General features: G+C 46.5%; 2 protein-coding genes across 7 annotated transcripts in view; one reads left to right on the top strand and one right to left on the bottom strand.

Moving 5' to 3' along the window:
• Positions 1–14,673, bottom strand: part of LOC116826458 (uncharacterized) — a 614,657-nt gene that overhangs the window by 292,941 nt on the left and 307,043 nt on the right. The gene's annotated exons all lie outside the window — the stretch shown is intronic.
• LOC116826460 (uncharacterized) overlaps positions 1–14,673 on the top strand; it is a 290,132-nt gene that overhangs the window by 273,140 nt on the left and 2,319 nt on the right.

Genomic DNA, 14,673 nt, shown 5'->3' with positions numbered 1-14,673 from the left:
CAGTTGCTTACTTGTGACATATTAATCTCTGGCAAATCTCAAGTTTATGAAATACCCTAAACTTGCCCACTTTTTCTCTCTAAATTGTCTATTTCTAAATTGATATGCCCTGATTTTTCCTTGTCCTAACAATAAAACACTGAAAAAAAAAACAAAAAAAAAACTCCTCTCCAGATTTTTGAAAATATGGAAATACAAATTTTTTCCAAATGTTGCCCATTTTCTCTGTGTTCATTACAAATATTTGGAAAAAAATGAAATATCACCACTTTTACCTCATAGCAACAACTATATAAAATCCTCTATTTCAACTTTTTCCTCCACCTAATTTATAAAAAGTGATCCAAAATCCCTCAAGATTTCCCCCCTTTAATCTTCATTTCTGAACATTGATCCACAAATCCGGTTTTCAATCTTTCTGTTCTCATCAAACAGCATAAAAGATCCTCTTGGGTTTGGGGCTGGTTCCACCATGTCTTCTAAATCCCAGCAACTTCTCCTTCCCTTGGAGGAAACCGTTGCCCTGATCCGTTCTCCATCCTGGTTGTTGCAAGGGATTAAATTGCCCAGTTGATCAATCGTTTCCCCGTCCTTTGAGAATCATGTTTTCTCCTTTATCTCTGTTCAAATCTTTGCCGAAGAGAAGAGACCAGACACACATTTTAATACCCATCAAATCCCAGAGGCTATCCCCTGTTTGGGGATCATCAGTGGTTCCCCCAGCTGGTACAGAAAGTTGCTGGACCCTTTCTTTTCGTCCAGTGGCCAACCAGATAAGGAGGTCACTATGAGAGCAATGTGATCCAGAAGTACCAAACCCCATGACAAATGGTACTCTTAGGATTGCTTCCGCGTCAGTGCTAAAGATGTAGCACCTCTGGGTGGTTGCATGGTGCTCATTATTGCTAGTGACAGGGCATGGAGAATTTCTTCCCTGTTTGGCTGGCCTCCCACGCCCCTCCCATTTCTCCTCTGTTTAAAGAAGCACCCAGGGCTCCTCTGCCTGTTGACTGGCACACAGGGGTGGTGGATAACTTGTCCATCCGCTTTTCAGACACTGTGGAGGTAACTATTGCGTTGCTGGTGGTTGTGTGTGTGTGTTGTGTGTGTTGTGGTTGTGTGTGTGGTGTGTGTCTCTCCTCTCTCTCTCTGTGTGGTGAATTGCAGCTGGAGCAAGGCGTCGCAATGTGTGGTAGGGGGAGAGCCCTGCGTGGCTGGGGCAGGGGGTACCCCTATCAGGTTGGTGAGTTCCTGGAGTTTGGGGCTTTGGGGATGGTTCTGATATGCCCAGCCCTGATGCTAAGGGTCCTGGAGGTGGTATTGGCTGGGGCCTGGTAACTGCAGAACTGGCGGCGGTGGGTGTGTCCTTGGGGACGTGGGCAGGGGTGCTTGGTGCCTGTGCGGAGGCTGTGTCTGGGCTTCCGCGCTGGCTCCTAACTTGGGGATCCGGAACTTAGTCAGGAATGCCAAGGCAAGCAGAAATGAGTGGTCCGACTGTAAAATATCAGGGGTCCACAGAGGGTGTGAAGGGACTCCAGCGGAATGGCAATGGCAGATCCTACTGGAGGTCAGATGAGGGTCCAAGCAGGAAAGGGGAATCCAGGTGGGCAGTGAAGCAGCACTGTTACCGGTGGGGGTCTCTGGTCTCCTGGGGTTTCTTGGTGAGGGGAACCTTTGGTATCCCAAACCTGGCAGAGTCATGGTCTGGTGGGGATTCCTGGCCGGTGGGGCTTTAAGGGGTATCTGGGGTCCCAGGTGCCAGGAACTCTGGGCTGTCTCCCAGGGAATATCTGGTGGGCCCTAGCTGGGAGGTGTCTGGGACCCTGCTTGTGGGCTCCTGGGACTGCTCCTGACCACCACGCCCTTCTCTAATGATTACTTATGCCAGAATCCTGGCTCCAAGCACTGAGCCCGACATTCCTGCCAGGCGCGCACATGGATAACTTTCCTACCATTTATCAAACCTGTCAGATGAAAATAAAATAGAATTTGCTTTTCTCCTTCTCTTGAAAAACATGCAGGAGCTTCCGGTTCTCACTGGGAAACATTCATGGCGTTCCCTCCCCCACCCAGTTCCTTGTCCTAGTCTGGTGGGGTGGAGGAGGGGGTGAGCACTGCCAACAACTGGTCTGTCTTGCCACAGCTTTCTGGACTCATTCTTTCTCAGCTATATGTTTCATTGAGCCATGGATAATCCAGAATTACTGCACACAGAAAGACAAAGTAAGAAGTGAATCATGAATGGACATGTGGGGCAAGAGATCAGAGTCAATCCCTGTGAGAGGGCTCTCATCTAGCCTGCTCTCCCAGAGAGCTAAAGGGAGGAAGGCTTCTCAAATGCTCGGTTTCCTCTCTGATCAGGATATTGGGGTAATGCTTCCTGGTCAGATGCTAGCAGCCCTCACATTGTGATGATGAGAGACCAGGCTTGAGCATGCCTGCTGCTGCTCCTCGCCAGTGGGAGATTCTGCCCTGGGCAAGTGAATGTTATTTGAGCTTCTTGCTCTGCCGGACCAGGGGAAGGACTTTCTCCAGCTGGTACAGCCCCCAAGGGCAGCCCTGGGCTGTTTAATACTAACTTCTGAGCCAGACACTCCAGGTAGCTTGAAGAAACCAGGTGAAAAATGCTGGAGTCTGCGCATTAAATTACTTACCACAAATAGAAAACCCCCCCCCCCCAGTCATTTCTCCCTCCACACTTAGCTAACTGCAGAACAAATCCAGTCCATGAAGGGAGCAAAGCAACCCAGGATGGACTTGTCCTATCAATGGGCAGGAGAAGGGGAAGTGAAAAGGAGTAGAAGAGATTGAAAGGGGCAGTGGAGAGAAGAGTTTTGAAAGAGATTTTCAAGATCTCTGAAACCTGCCAGCACACGATGTATTTCTGCACCCTTGGTAGATGTCACGTTTCCCCTTGGACATGAAGCTCAAGACAGAGGAAGAACAACCCAGTTTCTGACTCCAATAATCCCCTGCTGAGGTGTGGCTGCCCGGGGTCAGTGTCAGAGGAATCGTCGAAAATTGACTACCGTTTGTTCTGCTTCTTCTTTCTATCAGCCTTGTGTCAGAGACTAATTATGGATAGGGGAGGGAGAAGGGAGGTTAAAAAAGTGTGTCTGTGGGCTTAGCCTGGCAGGAGGGCAAACCTGCTGAGAGTTGTTTAATAAGTGCTAGATTCCTGGTAACAGACCATGAGGTTCGGTGTGGAAATGCCCCCTAATTTTTTAACAGAAAATAACCCACCTACAATTGGGGCTGGATAAACTGCCAAAATTTATAGCGCTGGAAGCCTAACGCAGCGATATGATAGGGGCAAAACACATTCAGGTTAGGGAATGATTCCTCTCCCATCCAGCTCCTCACAAATGAGGAGGAGCTCTTTCCTGAACTCTGCTAGTGGCTCCACCTCCTGTAATCAGGTCTGTGGCTAGTAGGTGTTGATGGATCTCTGGAGAGCAAGGGGGGCTCTTCTTGCATCCCTCACCTCTGATTTTTCTGATGCTTCTGCGTGGAGTAGCAGTTCTTTGGACTGCGAGCCACCCAGAGCTTCTGTTTTGGCTCCCTCTCCCCATGGAACAAGTGGGGCTGGGAATGGTGCAGCAGGACTGAATTTGAGTCATCTTACTCTTACAGGGGCCGGTGCCTTCGAGGAAGGTGCTGTGTATCACCCCACTCAGAGAGCCCCGCTACAGGAGACATCATGCAGGAGAACTATGAGAAGTAACTCTCTGGGAAGGTTAACTGGTACCATCGTTCTTGGAAAGGGAAAAGAAAGAAGGTTCAACACCCCACAAGCCCACCTCCCTCTGTCCTGTTGCAGCATCAACCCAGTATGCAGTGAGAGACACAACCAGACGACCCTCCACTGCTTCGAAGAACACATTGGGATCAGAGCACAGAGCAGTATTGCACAGTGTAAAATTATCTCCTGTTTGCTCAAGTAAAGACGGGGTTAGGTCGGCACAACCAACTAAAGCTCCCAACCACAGAACCTTCTTCACCCAACACAATAGCCTTGGGGTAACAAGCAGGCTGCAGGAGTCAGAGCTTCCGGTTCAGGGTTACCTTAGCACACATCAGCAGTGAATCCTCTTGAATGCTGGCTGGGTATCCAGACAGGGGAGCTCCAGCAGCGAACCTGATCTCACATCAGCATTAACAGATAACACAACTCCTCACTGCCTGGATGGCATCCCAGCTTGAAAATGGCTTAGCGTTTTAGTGACACTTCCTGAGAACGTGAGAATCTTTTTCCTTATCACCTTTGTGTAAAGCTCATCTCTTCTGCTCCTATTGCTTAATCACGATGACCTGATCCTATTTTTTCACCATTCTGCTTTTCCAGACTAATTAGAATCTGTTGCTGGCCTGAATTAGCAGCTTCTAATTTCCCAGTGTTCTCCGCACCCAGGGATTTTCCTGCTCCTCCCATTGCACTGGACTCAACTAGATTCCTGGAGTACTGACGATCGCATCTGAGCCAGTACTCTGTCGCTGAAGGGCCAAGCCTGCTGGAGATGAAAGAAGGAATCATGCAATGTCTATTCCCACCTTATGGCCAAAAGAGGTTAGAGACATGCCCCCATAGCTAATGCCGATTGATGGATCTGATCCTCTCATGAATTTAATCAATATTTTTTTTTTTAACCCTGTTATAGTATGGGCCTTACAACACCTTTGTTAGGAGTCAACACAGAGGTTGTGTGAAGAAAATAATTCCTTTGTTGTATTATACCTGCTGCCTATAATTTCATTTGATGTTCCTAAGTCCCCTTGTGGTTATGAAGGAGGAGTAAATAATACTCCTTATTTACTTCGCCACACATCATGATTTTATAGACCGCTTAATACCCCCCTTCATCTCTTTATCCCAAGGACTTTTAATCTCCACTCATACAGAAGCTGTTCCATACCCCTACTCATTTTTGTCGGTTCTTGAAAACCCATTTTCAATTCCCAATATAGTTCTTTGTTTGGATGGAGTGACCACATCTGCGTGGCAAGTATCAAATGGGCTGTACCATGGTTTATAGAAAGCAATTACTTTTCTGTCTGTATGTCCTTCCTTAAGGATTCCTAACTTTCTGGGTGTTTTTGTTTTTTTTTGACGCCTCTGCACTTGAGTGACTTTCAGAGAACTAGCGCACAATTACTTCCAAAGATCCTCTCATCAGTGGATAAACACTAATTTAAAACCTCAGTCATTTTAATATTTATAGTTGAGATTATTCTCAAGTAGGCTGGCACTAGTGCTATTCCTACATCTAGTACGCTGAGATCCTGCATTCAGTGATACCCTGCCGTTTCCTGTTCCTTTCTCTCAAGCGAACCCCCCAGTCATAGCTTACTGTTCTCAGCTTGACAGTTCCTCCTCATTCTCTGAATCCTCTCTGTCAGCAAGAAGCAAGTGCCAGGGATCCGGCCTGTGTCTTTGAGTCTTTGAATTTCTGGCAGTGGATTTAAATTCTCTGTGTTTTAGGAGTCCTCTTTGAAATCGAGTGTCTGTGACATTAACGCACCGTGCAGTCCTGGACTGAGAACAGCTGTGTGACTCAGTTACCCAAGCTGAGGGACTTTAACTGCTTACTTATGAGAGCAGCCACTCCTGGGGGGAGTAACATCCTACCAGCTATGTAACTTACTCCAGACTTGTACACAGTACTGAGTGCTGCTGAGTCAGTGTACTCACAATTCCCACTGCCACAACAGGAAGAACCCAGAAATTTCCTCCTGCTGCCCCAGACTTTCCCCAAAATAGCAATCTTTGCACTGTCCAGCGGCACACATGCGGACAAAACGGAAGCTTCATTATAAAAGCTCTGGTCATCTCATCAGAAACGACATCACCACCTGTTACTCCCAAATAGAGTTTTACCAACACACTTTAACCAACCACAACTGGTTAATAAAGCAATGAAGTCAAGATATGTTAACTTACCCGGGAAACAAAAAATTTCAGGAACTAAGGTGAGTGCAAAGTCAGCAATTGTTACAAAAGAAATACCACAGAAAAAAACTAGTGCTGAAAGTTAACAAGCTAAAATGGCTTATAATGCAATTTTCTCACCATATGCTGAAAACAGGGCTGTTTTTCCTTTCAGCCAGGACTCCCTACCAAACCTCGCCCTGCTGCTTAAGTTCAGCTCTTCAGTTATCATATGAGCAAAGGAAAGGAGGAGAGAGAGATCTGACTCAAGCATTTTCTCTACCTTTTTGTAATCAGTCCTTCACATTAGAACATGCTTCAAGTCCTCGAAGCTGAGTCAGGGTGACAGGCTGTCTGTTGAAAATATGAGCTTGCAAGTGGTCCCTGTGATGGAATGTGAATGTCTTCCTCCTTCCCACGGGTGCCCCCTGCCGTAAAATGGCTGTTTGATCAGCTAGGCCTTGCTGTCTCTAGATTGGTCTGTAGTTTCCAACTGTAGCGTTCAAGTAATATCAAACGTTAATATTCATTTACATACAATGTCTACCTACCTTTCTCTTTCACAACAACAGAATTAATTTACACACAAACGTTTTGAATGGGAATACATCAAATTGCAGTGCAAAAAAGAAACACAATTGACATTCTTTTACTCTGTTTTAATAATGCTAAGCCCTATCCACTGTGACCCTCAACGTCCCGTTACTGGCTTGAAATCATATCCAGACACAGAATTCTGGCCAATCATCTCTACCATTTGGCCTATTAGGCCATTCCTTTCTGTTTTATCAAAAAGGGGGCTGGGCAGAATTGTATCAGAACATACCAGTACGTTAATACATGCTCCATTCTTTAATTTCTTCATTCAAATAGTATAAAAAAAAACAAATCATATCACCAAATTTGGGAGAAAGAACTTTGCAGAGTTAGTTCCTTGTTTTTGACCTCTACTCCAGCAACTTGTTCGGTTGGCCTTCCCCTTTCCATCCTGTTTGATTTGTCTTTGCTCACAGCAAGGTGATGCAATGGTAATGTGAGAAGAAAGAAGCAGAATTCTCACCAGGAAAAATGCTGACCAAGCTGGGATAAACACAGAGGCATTATCGCAAAGATCAAAAAGCATGTAACCAGTGTCATGGATCAGGGAAATCCTGTTAATTCACAACAAATCAAAAGAGCAGGAAACCATCCAGGGGAAGAAAAGTGGTACAATATGGTATCCTGTCAGAGAACTCAGAAGGACCTCAAGGAAACCACAAAGCCAGCATGAAATCCTCAGGGGAAAGAGGAAAAAAAAACCAAAAAAAAAAATAACATTCCAACTGAGTGTGGGAAAACTTGTGACTTTTCAGCCATTATAAAGCATCATGAGAATCTGCACAGAGATGAGACCTATAAATGCCATGTGTGTGGAATGCTTCACTAAGACTCAGCCCTTTCTGAAACTATCACAGAATCCACCACAGGAAAGAGGACTATCGACGGCAGGAGTGTGGGAAAACCTTCTCTTGGCACTCGTTACCATCAAGAATCTGCAGAGATCAACACCAATAAAAATATCTAGGGCTATCCACACATTTCCCTTTAAATAATTTCCTGATTCCCACCTAGTAAATTTAAAGCTGTTGAACTGTTTACTGCATCAATATTCCCGCAGCTTTCCCAGATAAGTGCCCATTTTTTGCAGTGGACCTGTTTTGAGGTGGCCCTTGTCCCTTTCTATCAACTCCATCTGTCCCATAAGTAATTCTAGTGTAGCCGTCTATATGGAGCCAAGGGATGCATCACATTTATTAAGGCATTCCTCCCATTGTCAAAGTTATTGTTAGGGTCATCCAATGGATTCAGATGTAGTCATTGCCAATTGTTCTCATGTTGCCTGGGTTGTGCTGTAAACAGTTTATACTGGGAACTTTTCAAATTGCACGTAAAGAAGAGAAAGCAGGGTCCGGAAAAAGGGTCACTTCAGCCTCTGACACTGGAAGGATTAGAATTGCTGGTGGTAAGCAGCACCTTGTGCTCAGGTTCTGGGATGGTCCTTTTCTGCCAAAGAATCAAACTTTATTTATGTAAACAGTTTTAACTGGTGAAACACGTTCCCGATTTCTGTTTTTAATGCAGATACCAATGTAAAGCGATCCACGCATAGCGAAGGGCGTATCCCATTTTGAATTTCTAGTGAGGACCCCTTTCCCCCATTTAAGTTCCCTTTTTAAACTATTTTGTAATAGGTGGCAGCCACGCAGTGTTTATTAGCTGCCAACATTCATTTGGTTTTACAAAAGGCTGTGTGTCATCAGGGGAATCAACAGGCTGGAGCTGTGGGAGGGCCTTCTGTTTAAGCAGAGTTAAAGCAGAGTCCGGCTCTTTTCCCCATTCCATTTTGTCTTTTTTTTTTTAGTAGTTTCCACAATGGGTGAGTTATGATTTAGCATATTTATTAGATGTAGTCTAAGAAAAATTAAATCCTCCTATGCAAGTAATGCTTAAAGAGTGGGCATCGTAGGGGCCGGCATTTCTAATCTAGTGCCTATTACCTCCTCTTGATCTACCTATCCTCTTCTTGTCCTTTTGCATTTGACTCTTTGTGCTGCAATCTTTGGGAGTTCTTTTTCTTCTTTATCAGGTAAATTTACATTAACCACAGACACTTTTGGCTTGCTTTTGGATTAAAGCCATTAGCCGCTTAGAGACTCTGTCTCAAGAGGGACACAGCAACTTCCACCGAGTTTTGATTCACTTTTCACTCCTCGCTTCTAAATACACACAAGCGATCTGAAAAGAAAAAACACAACCTAGTGTTGCGGCTCCCTGGAGCCTAAAGGATTTCTAATTAAGTCAGTAATATGTATTTTGCATTGTTCCTTCCTTACCCTTCTACAATATACAATCTGCATATTATTCTGGGAAATGCACATCCTTCCATGAATTTGGTTTGTATAACATTAGCCATATTAGGTAAAAATTAAGATGATAACTTTCTTTTGTACTCAAAAGTTTTTTATATACTCTTATCGAAAGCCAACGAGTTATGATTACACAGAGCTACCCTAAAGGATCAGGTGGACGCTGTTATGTGTGTGTATATTATACATATATTAACAAAAATTCAGTTTTTTCCCCCCCAATTTCTCTCTGGTTTGACTGCCCTGGCTGTCAGCCATGACTTGTTCGCTTTTTAAAAAGAATTGAAACTCTATAAACGCAATACAGGTACCTTGAGAGTTAAATGCTGAAATACCAAAAAAAGCGCCAACACTAGTTACCTGTGTTTGCAAAAAAGTGCTCCGTTTTGTGACTTTGAAATGAAAGATTCAAAATGGATTAGCACATATTAAAAACAGACGACTAATTCATCTAAACCGCGAAAAGAAGATATTTTATCAAACAATACATAGTGTGCTTTAGCGTTCAAATCACTCCAACATAATTTACAACACTATATTACACGCTTTTTCGCTAACATTCCTTACACTGCTTTTAATGTTTACAACAGCTGTACAAGACTACAATTGAGAGCAGTTTTAAGTTCCAGTATGAAACCCCTTGTGTTCTTAGCAACTTTAAAATATTTAGACTTATAACATTTAGATCAGTTTTCTTTGCCTGGCTTATTTACAGACGTCCTTTGGAAAGGGCCCAGTTTCCTTCAGAAATGGCTGCAAAAGAAACCAAAGTCTCTTTACTATAACTTTTAACAACATCCGACTACATAGGTCCGAAGGAACCATATGATCATAGCTACGTTCTGACCCCTGCACAAAGCAGGCCAAGAAACCCTATTCCCATCTCACTTCTATAACCAAACCCCGATACCCTATGTCCGTAGTATTGAAGTCCTTCAAATGTAAGTTTGGAAACCTCAACTGCCAAGAAACACCAAGCAAGTGAACCCATACCCCACGCTGCACGAGGAAGGCGAAAAACCTCCAGGGCCTCTGCCAATCTGCCCAGAAGGAAAATTCTTCCTGACCCAAATATGGCGATCAGCTAAAACCCTGAGCATGTGGGCAGAACTTTACCAGCCAGCACCGCAGGAAAGATTCTCTGCAGTAACATCAGATCCTATCCCATCCAACATCCCATCAACAGACCATTGGCAGACTTATCTGCTAATAATCAAAAGATCAATGCCAAAATTAGCTATCCTATCAGACACCTTCCATAAACTTATCAGGAGCTTAGCCTTAAAGCCAGATATGTCTTTAGCCCCCCTACTCCCTTGGGAAGGCTGTTCAGAACTTCCACTCCTTAAATGGTTAGGAACCTTTGTCTAATTTCAAGTCTAAACTCCTAATTGTCCAGTTTAATACCCATTTGTTCTTGTGTCTACATGGTAACTAAGCTTAAATAATTCCTCTCCCTCCCTAATGTTAATCCAACCCTGATATAATTTATAAAAGCAAGCATATCCCCTGCCCCCTTCTTTTGTTAGACAACAAGGCCATGCTCTTTGAGTCCTCCTTTCATAAGGCAAGGTTGTCCATTCCTCGGCGCCACACCATCCAGTAAGCCCTCTCTGAACCTGTTCCAGTTGAATTCCTCCTCCTTAAACATGGGAATCAAGAACTGCCACACATATTCCAATGACGTCTCTCACCAGTGCTTCATATAACGGTACTAACACTCCTATCTTTGCTGAAATACCTCGCCTGAGCATCCAAAACATGCATTGGGCTTTTTAACGACCGTATCACATGGCGACCAGTCATCTGTGATCAACCAATACTCCAAGGCCTGCAAGTTTGCTTTCACCCTGCTTATCTCCCCAAAATGACACTATCAACTCAGATTCACCATTCCAAGTATGATTCAAGGATCTAAATTCCCATGGCCTATACATACTTTTTTTTCTTCTTTTGCCACCATACCCCAGGGCTTCAACCCTGCCTTTCCAATTTTTTAATTTGTTGCCTACCTGCTTGGTCAGGGCCCAACCCCTGCTTTCCTTCGCTGAACCATCCCTTTTCATGGACAACAGGCGTGTTCCACTGCCAATTAGCAAGGAGCGTGGGCTCCTCAACCAGCCCCCACCCCTCCTGGGCCCTTTCCTTTAATCTCATTCCTTTAAATTGTGAAGTCACCACAGTAATCATGTGACAAAAATACTACAACTGCCCCAAAACTCTATATCCCTGCAGGTTTAATAGGAACAGAGTGTAGCAGCATCGAGACTGAACCACCAACGACCCTCTCTGTGGTCATTCTTGACTTAGCTCTCGGCCAGCCCCCTAAGTGCCCTCCTTCCGTGGGATCTCACCTGTTTGTCTGGCTCTCGGTTTCGGACCCGGTTGCTCCCTGCTCACGCGCATCTGCCTTCAGGACACTGCCCCTCTGCAGTGCCCAACTTCCATTCTCACCCCCTTCCGGGGGCCGAGGGGGAGACGGAGAATAAGCCCCTCTGCTGGCACCTGCCTTGATGGCCAACCACAACCCCAAAGTCTACTCCTCTCCCCTCAGGCATGCTGGCAAGTCTGTCTCTGCCACACGTCTTCACCAGGTGCAGTGGAAGAGGGGGACCCAGGCCCACTACTTAATCTGGTCGACCAGGCGCCCTTCTAGGCCGCTTCTCTGCCCTCCTTACTCTGCCCTCCTTCTCCTACTATTTCCCTGGGCCATTTTCCCTTTGGCCCCTTGCACCTTCTTGACCCTTCTTGGACTGCAGCCTGGCCTGACCTCATCTGCTCCTCCAAGCCGGCCCAGCACTGCTCTGTCCAAGGTGCTACCTCCTTACCTCAGGAGCCAGTCCTTCTTCCTTGCTGGTTGGGGAGAGACTCCCTTCTCCTTCTTTAGGCAGTCTTTATGTAGGGCCCAACCTGGCCCTTATTGGCTGCCTCTTCCTTGGCCCTGACTGGCTCTCCACAGGCCTTTCCTGATTGGCTGCTGGTCTGCGCAACCTTTCTGGCCATTCCAGGCCTTTCTATCATGGACTGGGGCAGCCGCCCCACTGCACAGAGCACAATCTGTTTAAAAGGAGTAATCTCTTGAACAAAGTATGGTCTTTGGATTGCTTCCTTTTAAACGTTTCTTACACAGGTGCTACCACTATTTGCCCACGCTCCTATGTCCTTCAGAGTTGGGTCTCACATAGAAAATACTCCCTACATGTATTGTTTTATTTATTTTACCTTTATAACTTTTCTATGTCCATGCTCATGCTGGGACTTACAAAACAGAAGTGTCTCTACTCACTAAAAATGACTCTGCCTGACAGAGCAGGAGGGGGAAACGCTAAGCCCCCTATCCTTTGAGCTCGATCCTGCTACAACCGAGGATATATTCACCTATGCAATTTTCTCTTGACAGACAGGTAGGAGTGAGGACTCTAACCCTCCCCCTTATGGCCCAGCACTTCTAGGACTGGGGGTCAGGTGTGGCAGGTTTGTAGACATTTTGGTGGTGCTCAGAATCTGTCTCCCAGACTCCACCCCCCACCTGTCAATGGCTCTGGGAGGGAGTTTGGGTGGTGGGAGGAGGTCCTGGGCTCAAGTGGGGGATTGGGGTGGAGGACAGGAGACAGGTTGGGCTTTGGAAGGGAGTTAGGGTGGGGGAGGGGGTCTAGGGTGCAGGCTCTGGGATGGACTTTGAGTGCTGGGTGCAGGAGGGGGTGAAGGGTGCAAGCTCTAGGAGGCAATTTGGGTGCAGGGAGAGGGTGTGTGGGAAGGGGGTTGGTGTGCAGGCTCTGGGTTGGACTTTGGATATTGGGTGCAGGCTCCAGGCTGGGCCCGGGGGTGGAGTGCAGAAGGAGGTGAGGGATGAAGGCTCTGGGAGGGAGTTTGTGAACAGGAGGGAGTGCATAGGGAGGGGGTACAGGTTCTGGAATGGAGTTTAGGTGTAGGCTTGGGCAAGGGTTGGGAGTGTAGGAGGGGGTGAGCGGCTCTGGGGGGAGTTTGGGGGCAGGAGGAGATGTGTGGGAAGTGGGTGGGGGCTGCAGGCTCTGTGATGGCGTTTGGGTTCTTTGTGCAGGCTCCAAGCTGGGACAGGGGCTAGGGGTGCAGCAGGAGGGAATAAGAGATGCAGGTGCTGGGACTGAGTTTGGGCGCAGGCTGGGGGTGGGAGGAGGGTAGAGGGAGGGGTGCAGCCTCTGAGAGGAAGTTTGAGGGACAAAGGGGTGGGGTACAAGCTCTTGGGGGGGGGCGGTGCAGCGGGGTTCCTAGGCAGGGCAGGCCAGGAGTCTCCATGTGCTGCAACCCCCAGGCGCTGCCCCCGCAGCTTCCCATTGGCTGCAGGGGCACTTGGGTCAGGATGTAGGCTCCCTCCACTGCCCAGGGGATTCAGGGAGGAGCCAGCAGACCCGTGAAGTGAACAGGGAGGAAGCCGCTCAACTCTGCTGCACTGCCAGTGGTGAGTGGGGGCCCTGGGCTGTTTTAAGTGGCCCAAAGGATGCATTGAGGGGACCCAGGGGCAGGAGATTGGGTATCTCCCTCAGCCCTTCCTCAAACATTGCTGAAGGCGGGCCCTGGGCCAGGAATATTCCTGGTGCCCAGGCACCATGGGCCCATAGGACTCGCCACCCATGCTGGTGGCGTATATACTTAGACAGTTTGTATATATCTTATCTGTATAGTTTTCCCCCATAGACAGGTCAGAGCTAGGACTTTAATCCTTCCCCTGTTGCGTGGATCTTCTGTGACTGAGGCTGTGCACACCTGAGTGATTGATCACATTATACGTATGGTATATACCTTTTAGCAATATTGAGCAGTATGTTCAACAACTACAGTCCATGTCTTCACCATTTTGCAATTTTCCATCAAAAATGTTATGCTTATAAGAAGCACACGGGATCTTTTTCAGGGGAAAAGTCAATATGCTGAATTTATTGAAGATACGACAATTAGTATTTCCATTCAGTCACACCACACACAAACACACAGTCCCGCCAGTGTATGTTATAGTTGCCACTCCAGGCTGGATCAGTCTAGCGGCCGGCAAGGTTGATCACGGGTAGGGAGGAGCCGGATTCTGTTGGTTGTGACACGATGGTTCGGGCAAGTCTTGGCAGGTCGAACCCAGAGTTTCATGGCAAGGCACCTTGTTTATATACTGATTTTCCTTAGCTGAGACCAGTGAGTTTTGCACCGTCGTATTGTAATCAATTGTTTGACAAGTGCTTATTTTCTTATATTGTCCTTCTCATCCTTTATCTTGTTCTTTCATCAAGTTCCTCAGGGAGTTCTCCCAGGCTGGTTTTGATCACAGCTGTCTTCTCTCCACTGATAGGTGCCTGTCTCATCTTTAGAGTCATCGATCTGCCCTCCTCTGACATTTCAACAGGGGCTTGTTGCAGCCTTCTGGAGCCCTTGCGAAAGTCTTCTTCCCTTGTACATCTGGTTCAACGAAGGCCTTCACACTTATCTCTTAAAACATACATTCCTCATTCACACACAAACCAGAATTAATTTACACACAACATTTTGAGCAGGAACATCAAATTGCAATGCAAAAGAAAATAATCATGGGATTCTTTTACTTATTTTAAAATGCTAAATCTGCAACAAATGGGTGACCCTCAAAGATCTGTTACTGCCTTGAAATCAGTCCAGACACAGATTCTGGCTAATGTATCTCTGCCCGTTGGCCCATTAGGCCATTCCTTTCTGTTACTCAAAAAGGGTGGCTGGCAGGATATGATCAGATCATACACTAATACAGGGGTAGGCAACCTATGGCACGTGTGCGGAAGGCGGCACGAGAGCTGATGTTCAGTGGCACTCTCACTGCCCACTGGTCCAGGGTGCTCTGTA

This window comes from Chelonoidis abingdonii, chromosome 11 (genome assembly GCF_003597395.2).
Source record: "Chelonoidis abingdonii isolate Lonesome George chromosome 11, CheloAbing_2.0, whole genome shotgun sequence".
Classification (NCBI taxonomy): Eukaryota; Metazoa; Chordata; order Testudines; family Testudinidae; genus Chelonoidis; species Chelonoidis abingdonii.
The sequence above is the reverse complement of the archived record's forward strand: the minus strand, read 5'-3'. Positions and strand labels throughout refer to the sequence as shown.